The following is a 9,988-nucleotide window of genomic DNA, read 5'->3' as shown; positions in this document are numbered from 1 at the left end:
TTTATTTTTTAGTATTTTTCCTTTAATGTTTCGGTATCTCTATCTCCGTGTTCTATAGTTTCTCTACTATTTATGACCGATTTTATTTACCCTAAAATTAGGGTTTTGATTTTCAAAGACGAACCAAATCTGTTGTTTCATCTCTGTGTATCTATTACGGTTTCCTTTATTACTTCTGACTGGTTTCACTTACCCTAATTATTTTTGTCTATATGTCTTTGTATTTCTGCCTATTTTTTAGAGTTTCGATTATTTAATTATTTCTCTTAATGTTTCTATCTATTTGTCTTTAAATCTAGCGTTAATTGTTGATTAATTTTACTTACCCCAAATTAGGGTTTGGAAATCTTTGCTAAGATTCCAATCTTTCATTTCATGTATGATACCAGTACTCTCTTATTTTGTTTGATTTACCTGTTCTCATTACTCCCTACCTTATTTTATCCGGCATTTTTTAATATTGAATGATTCTATATAATACCCTCCCTAATTTAAGTAATACTTGCCTGATTTTATTCTATTATGTTTTGTTAATTGATTTAAGCCGACTTTAAAGTGATTCTTGAATTATTCACAATCTTTATTTGTCTATGATTGACCTATTACCTTATTTGTCTATTTCATTGAGTACTGTGAGCACGTGATTTTTGCCTCATACGAATTACTCCAAAAGAATTTCCAAAATTAAGTCTTTTCTTTAATTATGTGTTATTTTTTAGGAATTATTGTGTGATTTCCCTGATTGTTTGCATATATTTGTGTGCATTTTTATTTTATCAATGCATTAAAAATACAAATATAGCATTTGCATTTAAGATATGATTTTTATATTTTTTGGAATTAATTAATAATTAGGTGTTTTACAAAATGAAAATTCAAAAAACATAATAACATGTTTTGTAATTTTAGTCAAATTGTTGTGATTTTCTTTTTATTTGGCATTTAATTATTTGTAATAATTATTAGTTTGAGTAAATTAGTATTTTTAAGTTAATTCGGGTTTTATAATTTAATTAGGATTTTAGTTTTAATTGTTGAAAAGGAAAAGAGAATAAGAAGAGGAAAATCTGGTTGGGCCAATTTGGCCAAGCCCAAAACCAAAACCCAGCCAAACCCGGCCAAAAAACCAGCCCATACCCGTCCCAACCCGGTCCGTCTCCAGCCTCAACTAAACGACGCCATTTCAAGCATCTCAATCTGGACCTTTGATTTGATGAGATCAAACGGTCCAGAATCTCACCCACAACTCGAACCCGACCCAATCCCTGAACTGATCCAACCCCAGAATCAAAACGACCACGTTCCATGCCCATTTGATCACAACCGTTGGATTTCTATCATCCAACGGTTCACATTAACCACCCCATTTTAATAATACAAAAAACCCCCAAAGGACCCCTACCCCCAAAAATTAGAACCCTTCCCATTCGTCTCTCTCATCGATTCAGAGATGACCTTGTCTCACCACCGCCCTCCGCCCACCGAAAATCGCCCCACAGCGGTTCCTGTGGTCCAATCCCTCCCAAAAATACACCCCAGAACCCCCTCGACCTCCCCAACCTAACCCCTTTAACCATCACCCTCGAATCATGGCCGACTGCTTTGAATCTTAGATCGAAGACAAGACCTCAAACCTTAAACCTACCCAATCAGTCCCAAATTAACACCATACCACAACCTGACTTCCCTCATCCCTAAACCACCCCTAGCTCCACTCGAATCAAACCGGAGCTTGTCGAATCTCAATTATAATGAGCGAACACTGAGTTTTCAAATCGAGAGCCTGTATTGAAGATTTGAGGATGAAATAGGTTTTATTTGTGTGTTCTCGTTGGAGAACTCGTGATTAAGACCTATTCCGACCAAAATCAAAAGATGTCGGATTTTGTTCAAGCCGAGCTGGTCATTCATTTTAGGTATTTCCCATTTCCATTTGGAGTTTGTCATTTAGCTTTCGTTTTTCTCATTTTCTCTTTTCTTTGTTTCATCTCATTTTTTAGGCTTCATTCGATATGTATTTTTTTCGGATTAATTTCCTGTCACATCAATTTGTTTTGGTTTGGTAATTGGTGTCGAATCATTAATTTTAGTCAATTGTTGAAGCTAGTCGGTTTGTCGATTTGTTAGAACATTTCCGATTTCGCAATCGATAAACTAAGTTTGTCCATTTGCTAAAATTAAGGATTGGTTCATCACAATGTTTGAATCGCTTAGTAGGTCGTGACATTGTTTTGAATTGTTTGGTCAGTTGAAATGCTTTGAAAATACATGAACTGTTGTTTTGGTTGTTACCTGAACCTACTGTGTCATTCCCTGTAAGGGTATTCTGAATCATTAAAATCTTTAGCCTTTATTTTGTTGCTATTTGATTCAACCTGGTTCAAGCGTAAGCTGTTGTTGAGTTTGATGAATTGAATCCTACTGTCTAGGGTCTGAAATGAATCTGACATTGGTTTGAATTCTGTTTTGGTATGATAATGCTAATTAGATAATAGTGAGCTATAAGTTTGCATTCAGAACTTAGAAGAATTGGTTATAGCTGCAGTCACAGAGTCTTCAGGGTATTTTAGGGGTTTAAAAGTTTGGCAAATGGTCTTGCTAAGTGGGTTGTTAGTAAAGTACTTAATTAACCATTAATCTAATATGTTAGTGGGGAACAAAGCATAATGGTATGGGGAGGCTTAAAAGGAATTGATTAAAATATGTTGCCCATACCTGCTTGAACTTTAATTAAAGAAAAGACAAGGGTTAATGGGGAACAAAACATACTCTAGTAGAGTTCTAAAGAAGATCATGGGCAGAATTAGTTTATTAATTCTGCCTGAGTGTTCTTACGAGCTGGCAGGGTCAGTGTTTGGGTATAAATGGAGGGACTTAGGATAGAGTTAGGGGCTGATTCGTAGAGAAGGGAGATCAGTCTTTGATCAGTTTCTTTTAGAGAGTTAAAAGAGTTCAAAAGGTTCTGAATTTTGAGACCTTAGGAGTTTGAGAGAGGTTCTGCTTTTGGTTCCTCTCTAATTAGTCTTGGAGAGCAGTTTTGAGGATCAGTTTTCAGAGGTTAAATTTAAAAGAATCTTTGAGGAAAGTTGAGGCCAGTTTTTGAGAGTTTTAAATAATCAGTTTTTTTAGAGAGTTCAAGAATAGAAAACCAAAAGAAAGATACTGTTTCATTGCATCCGTAGGTGTAATTCGAATTCTGGATAGTGATTCTCATTCCTTTTGATTACTTAAGTGGTTCAATGGTCTACTGGTTCAGTTTTGGGTTTAATACAAGCTTGGTTGAGTCTGTTTGTCTTGGTATTTGCTGTTGTTGTTGGTTTATGACCTTTCTGGGTTTTTTTCTGGAGTATTGATTCAGTCGCTGCTGCTGTTGTATTGGCTGCTACTAGCCTGTTTGCTGACCTCCTTCTCTTCTCATTGTATTGCCATTTGCAAGTATCCCTTGAATCCATAGAAGATGAGATACAGAAATATGTAAAGTTATAATTACATGAATCTTGATGAATGAAAGATCTTTGGCCTTCAGCCTTCAATAACAACTTGTTTGGAATCCAGTAGCATAATGGGAAAGTAGTTAGTTTAGTCTGTTTCATCCTAGTCCAAGTAGTGTATTCTGGGAACCATGTTGCTCTTTCCTTCTTATCTGAATATTTGTGGTATGTAAAGTTAATAGAATACTCGAGATACTGTTTATATGGACTATTAACCTATGTCTATTCTCTTCAATAGAATCAACTTTAGTGTGGTTCAATTTTAGTATAGTCCAAGCATGGCATCCTGTTCTATAAAGTATTAAAACGGGAATATGATAGAGCCTAAAAGGTTAGGAAGAATGTCTATGTTCATACCAGTAATTCCATGTATAATAGGTAGTAGAGATGGTTTATACTTCATTGTTTAGTGTCAATAACCCTAGCCTGGATATCATGTAGTCATAGTTCAGAAGTTGCATCTCTTCTAGCTTCGATATTGAGTTATTATGACTCTCCCACTAATTGAATATTGAAGGAAAGGATTGAGGCATTAGTGTAAGTTCGTTTGGTTAAAGTCTGAAATTTTTGGACCATGGAGATTGGGCTTGAATGTGTGGCAAACAAGCCCAAATATTTCCCAACCCACAGAAAGGTCTCCTAGGGGAGATTAAAAGAACGTTGGGCTTTAGAACTGGTCCACGACTTTGAGCCCAAACGCGGGTGGTTGAAATGCCGGGTTGCTGCAATCGTGCACAAGCAAATTCATTATATGGACTTGGCCCGAAGAAATCAACTCATAGTTCAACGTATTATAATTCAATACATAATTAACTAGGACCCTTTCTTTTATTTTAGAGATAAATAAAGTAGAGAATCATAGTTGCTCTTAGGTTCGCCCTTTAAATAATGAACGAGATGAGCCTCGCCAAATAAAGCACCTAGATTGTGGGGCCCTCGATATATTGCATATATTAAAATACTTAGATTTCGGGACGGGCCGTTTAGCGAATTTCACGGCCTTCCCCAAAATAAAATAACGCGTTAGTCTCTTCAGACACGTATTTTAATAACATTACCTCCCTAAACTCGGGTGCACATTTATGTGACCCAAATCCAAATCCCAACGATATTAAAGTATGTCAAAAAACCACGGGTGCATTTATGTGACGTGGTTCAAGACTTGTTTTAATGACGTTGCAATTTTCTTTAAAAAATGAATAAAAGCGGTTAAGGTTAAAATTTGCACATAGGTTCATAATTGTTAAAATCAGATAATTTAAGCCAAATTTAACAGCTGAGCGACCGTGCTAGAACAACGAAACTCGGGAATGCCTAACACCTTCTCCCGGGTTAACAGAATTCCTTAATCAGATTTCTGGTTCGCGGACTGTAATACAGAGTCAATCTTTTCCTCGATTCGGGATTCAACCGGTGACTTGGGACACCATAAATCTCCCAAGTAGCGACTCTAAATCTTTAATTATAAATCCTGTTTCGATTGTCCTTTAATTGGAAAAACTCCCTTATGCCCTTGCGGGTGTAGGTAAAATAGGAGGTGTGACAGCTCTGACGACTCTGCTAGGGACAAAAGAACCCAGAACTTTTGGTTCAGGGTTCAGAATTCGAGCTTATAATAATTGTTATATCTGGCTTTGTTTATTATCTGATTTTATTACATGTTTGGTCCCAATGTGCTAAATGTTGTTTTTACCGCTTTGATATTATCTGAACTGTTTATATAAATTGCTACAAAACCCCTCTCTTCTCCCTCTTGAGGAGTGCACGCTGGTCGTGACTTCTTTCTGTTAGTGTCAAATCCCAAATAGAACGAGGTTCCGACAAGTTGCAAAGCCGGATGATCTTTTGGTTACCGGTACACAGCCCCCCTCGGCTCGAGTTGTCCGCTCGGGTAAGACAGGTCTAGGACAAATAAACCTAGGTTTTTAAACCTAGTATAACAGTACCTCATGCCGTATCCCTAGTAGGAACGTTTGTTTGCATCATGTGCATTTTGACTTTGGAGACTCAACACAGGGGTTGGGTCTGTCTAGGACAGGTGCACTCGAAATAAAAAGACCATCCTGATACATCTTACTTGCTACTTGCGCATTTATTTGCTTCGGATTTGCATGTTGATCGGTTTTGGAATGAAAGGAGAGAATTTGGGAAAGAAATAGCAGTGTAGAGGGTTAAGAGAGTGAATCACATATTTAAAGAAAAACCAATGTCCAAATAGCTGAAACACTGCCGAATTTTTGAAAAAAGAGAAAACGAATTAAAAATAAGAAAGGAGTTTTGTTTTCGAAAATAGTTCGTTTTATTTGCCCGAACTACATGAGCTTGATTCTCATAGGGCGTGAGATACATAGGCAACCCCCATCGGGTCCAACATCCTTTTTGCAAAAATAATCCTAAAGAATAAAAATTTTACTTTTTATTTGAAAATAGTTAGGGTGATTCCATTCTTGTCAGAAATAGCCGAATGGCCCTAAAAGGGCGCTGGAAGGCTGTTTTTATAAAAAAAAGCTGCCTATGGTCATTTTTCAAGGTTTTCACCGATTAGCCAACACAACCTTAAAATCTTCGTCTTCGAGGTGCTGAAAGGCCGTGTTTGCAAAACCGGATTTTATCTTTTGGAAAAAAAAGGGAAAAGAAAAAGTGTGTCAATTTTGTCTTCGAGTCAAATGAGTCTTGATTTTTGCTTAATCACCCTAATAAATGTGCAGAATGAGCACGAGTCCAAGTTTGCCGATAGCAGTTATGAACAAGATCCCGTTGGAGTTGCGTATGTGGTGGGAAGATCTGGGAAAGTTAGAGCAAGATAGGGTCAATCTACATTTGAGGGGTCTCACTGGGTTATTAAAGATCAGACCTAGAGGTAACATCATAAAGGCTTTGGTTACGTTCTTGGACCCGGCCTATAACGTATTTCACTTCTCGGATTTTGAACTCACCCCAACCTTGGAAGAGATATCAGGTTATATGAAAAGTACTGCAGGTTTGAGGCATATATATCTGATCGCTCCAAGGGCCGTCAGCTCTCACAAATTCATGGATTTTCTAAAGATAAACAAGGGAAGCGCATATTCCGAGTTGGAAGGGGGTTTTTCCACTCTACGTTTTATATACCAAAAGTATGGGAATGTAGGAGGGTTCAATGATCCAGAAAGCGGTGTTTGCAGTAAAGGGAACCGAACAAAATGGGACGAGCATAGGCGTTTCGCCTTCATGGTAGCATTCCTAGGCCTTGTGGTGTTTCCCTGAAAAGACGGGAATATCGATTTGCGGGTGGCTAGAGTTGTCAAGGTCCTGGTTACCAACACCAAGAGCACTCTCACCCCTATGATAGTGTCTGGGATATACCGAGCTCTCACAACTTGTAAAGCTGGGGAAGACTTCTTCGAGGGATGCAATTTGCTGCTACAAATGTGGATGATTGAGCACTTGTGCCACCACCCTCAGTATATGAGTTATGGATCCACAGAGAAAAGCTGCATTGAAGAATTCAACATAAGGGTTTCAGAGTGCAAGTTACCGGAGGGGTTTGGAGAATGGATAGCCCGCCTTCGTGCCATCACTACGGGACAAATAGAATGGACACTAGGTTGGCTTTCTGCTGAAGAAATTGTGTATATCCCCGCCACGGGTCCTTACTTCCTCCTAATTGGTCTTCGAGGTATTCAGCCTTATGCTCCCTACCGAGTGATGAGACAATTAGGAAGGTGTCAGGTGATGCATCCAGATGAAGATCTCAGTATCCACGTGGTTGAGATTAGCTCCCTACTTTCAGTTACACGTGGTTGAGATTAGCTCAAATTCAGAAACTGAAAGTAGCAACAGAAAATCCAGTCCGAAGTAACAGAGATGAAAAGCTTGTAGCTAACCTAAGGCAGAAAGTGAGTAACTATAGTTTCTATTTGAACAAAGTAGAAAGTGAACTAGCCAGGGCTCAAAAATAATTGGCTAAAAATGCAAATGAACGGGTATGCCTGGTTAAGCAGTTGAGAGAAAGGTATGACGATGAGGTCGCGGGGTTGAAGAAAAGGGTCATCGCAATGAGAAACAAAATGATCAAGCAGGCAAAAGACTTCAAGGTTAAAAGGGAACACTGTTACACGACATTTGCGCAGTTAGAAATAGACTTGCAACAACTTCAGGAACAAAACTATGTTACACACCTCCTTTTTACCTACACCTCCGAGAAAGGGTGTATAAGGGAGTTTTTCCAATTTAAGTGACGGGATTATTTTATTTAAAATTCAGAATCGCCACTTAGGAGATTTATGGTGTCCCAAGTCACCGGTTTAAATCCCGAATCGAGAAAAAAATTGACCCTGTTTAATAGTCCGCAAACCAGAACCCGAGTAAGGAGTTCTGTTAACCCGGGAGAATGTATTAGGCATTTCCGGGTTCCGTGGTTCTAGCACGGTCGCTCAACTGTTATATTCGACTTATTTATCTGATTTTAATACATTTTGAACCTTTGTGCAAATTTTAACTTTTAGCCGCTTTTATTATTTTTCTTTTAAAAGAGAATTACAACGTCGTTAAAGCACGTCTCGAACCACGTCACATAAATGCACCCGTAGTTTTTAACATATTTTAACGTCGTTGAGATTTGATTTTGGTCACATAAATGCGCACCCGAATTTAGGAAAGTAATTTTATTAAATATGCGCCTAAAGCAACTACGCGTTTGCACTTTGCGAGGGCCATGAAATTTGCTAAATGGAACGCCTCGATTTATTTCAAAAGGTCACATTCAACTTAAAGCACGAATGTTCATTATTAAAACAAACTTAACAATATTCATATCCATAGGCTAACTATAAGGAAAACAAGAAAAAATAAAAAAAATATAAAATATGAAGACAACATTAATGTAAAGGAATCCAAAAGGATATCATAACTTTATTCACTTTTAAAAAGAAGAAAACAAGCAAAATAATCACATGGGCCATAATGATATCATGGCTTTATTCACCTTAAAAAAAACAAGTAAAATAATCACATGGGCATATAATTGACGCAAAAACCATGACCAAATAGTAAAACTTTTTTCATTTTCGTTTCTTCTGTGATTAAATAGAACAGAGACCCATTTGAAATAAACTTGATAAAAGGGTATGAAAATCAGTAGAAATCAATATCAACATACAACCAAGCACAGTTACTACATTATGATACCTATTTCCATATTTGTTGGATGGTCTTTCTCTTTCTTCAAAATGCGCTATACATGAGAAATGGAAAATGAGCAGGATTCACACTCTTAATGGATTAGTGTCTAAATCAAAACAAATAATCAAAGAAAACACTAATCTTCACACAAGCTACTGAAGAAGCAAAATATATAGACAGAAATATGTAAGCAGAACAAATCCAAAATAAAGAAAGTGGATCTTACATTGAATCTTCACACACAAAAACGATAGTAATCACTGGACCAAAATAGAAACCTGGACGGAAACGACCTCGAGACTCCAACAACCGGCTCCGAGCCGATCCTCACGAGCGAGTTCCAACATGGACTCAAACTAATGGAACTTCAGCAGCAGAAATGGGTCTCACGACCACCCAGAAAATGAGTTACAGAAAGGGAGGACGTAAAGGACATGAAAACGGACCTGGTTCGTGTCCGTCTGGTTGCTGTTGGTCCGAAGAAGATGAAGCCGCAGCTGCGTGAAGGAGAAGAAGCTGGTGGTCGTTTGGGACGAGGGGTGAAGCAGCAGTGTGAGAGAGGGTCGTTCACGGACAGGTGAAGTCGCAGCAGCAGCAGCGCTGCTTGCCGCCGGGTCTGCTGTTCGTCGCTTGGTTGCTGCTGGACGTGAGGGACGATGGGGACGGGAGCTGACTATGGTCGTTCGCTGGTGGTTCAGGTGTTGGGGGTGCGACTGGTTTAGGTTTTTTTATTTTGTTAAGTTCTTTCTTCATGAAGAAGAAGAAGAAAACACGCGTGTATGTGGTCTCTCCCCCGAAGATGAAGAGATCCACGACTTTAAGCTTAAGATCCGCTTATTCTTTGAGATGACAAAGCTCCTCCCTCGACCCCAATTGCCGAAGTTCTGGGTGGGATTTTAATGGAGGTTTTTTGGTTGAATATGATGGAGCGTAGGGTCCTTTTTTTGTTAATGGGGAAGGCACTATCTCTTTTTTTTTTTGTTATCTCGTTTGTGTGTGCATGTGTATTATAAAGAAAGAGAAGGAGAAGGTCCCCCACCCAAAACGTGATCAAATAGAGATAGAGAACAAGAATTTCCGTTGGAATCTTTTTGTTCTCTTTTTTATATGAATCAATATATGTACACTATGCACATGGCATGTGGGTGAAGTATTGGATAAGAAGAAAGAAAGAATAAAAAAATAAAAAAAAATAAAAACCAATTAAAATGATCATCACGTGACTTGGGATCTAGATTAAGACCTAGGCTAATGTAAAAAATAAAAAATAAAAACAAATTTCATGAACAAAGACCAAACTTTTGCACATGGCCAAATGCAATTGAGTCTCGTCC

Source organism: Nicotiana sylvestris, chromosome 9, assembly GCF_000393655.2.
Source record: "Nicotiana sylvestris chromosome 9, ASM39365v2, whole genome shotgun sequence".
NCBI lineage: Eukaryota > Viridiplantae > Streptophyta > Magnoliopsida > Solanales > Solanaceae > Nicotiana > Nicotiana sylvestris.
The sequence above is the reverse complement of the archived record's forward strand: the minus strand, read 5'-3'. Positions refer to the sequence as shown.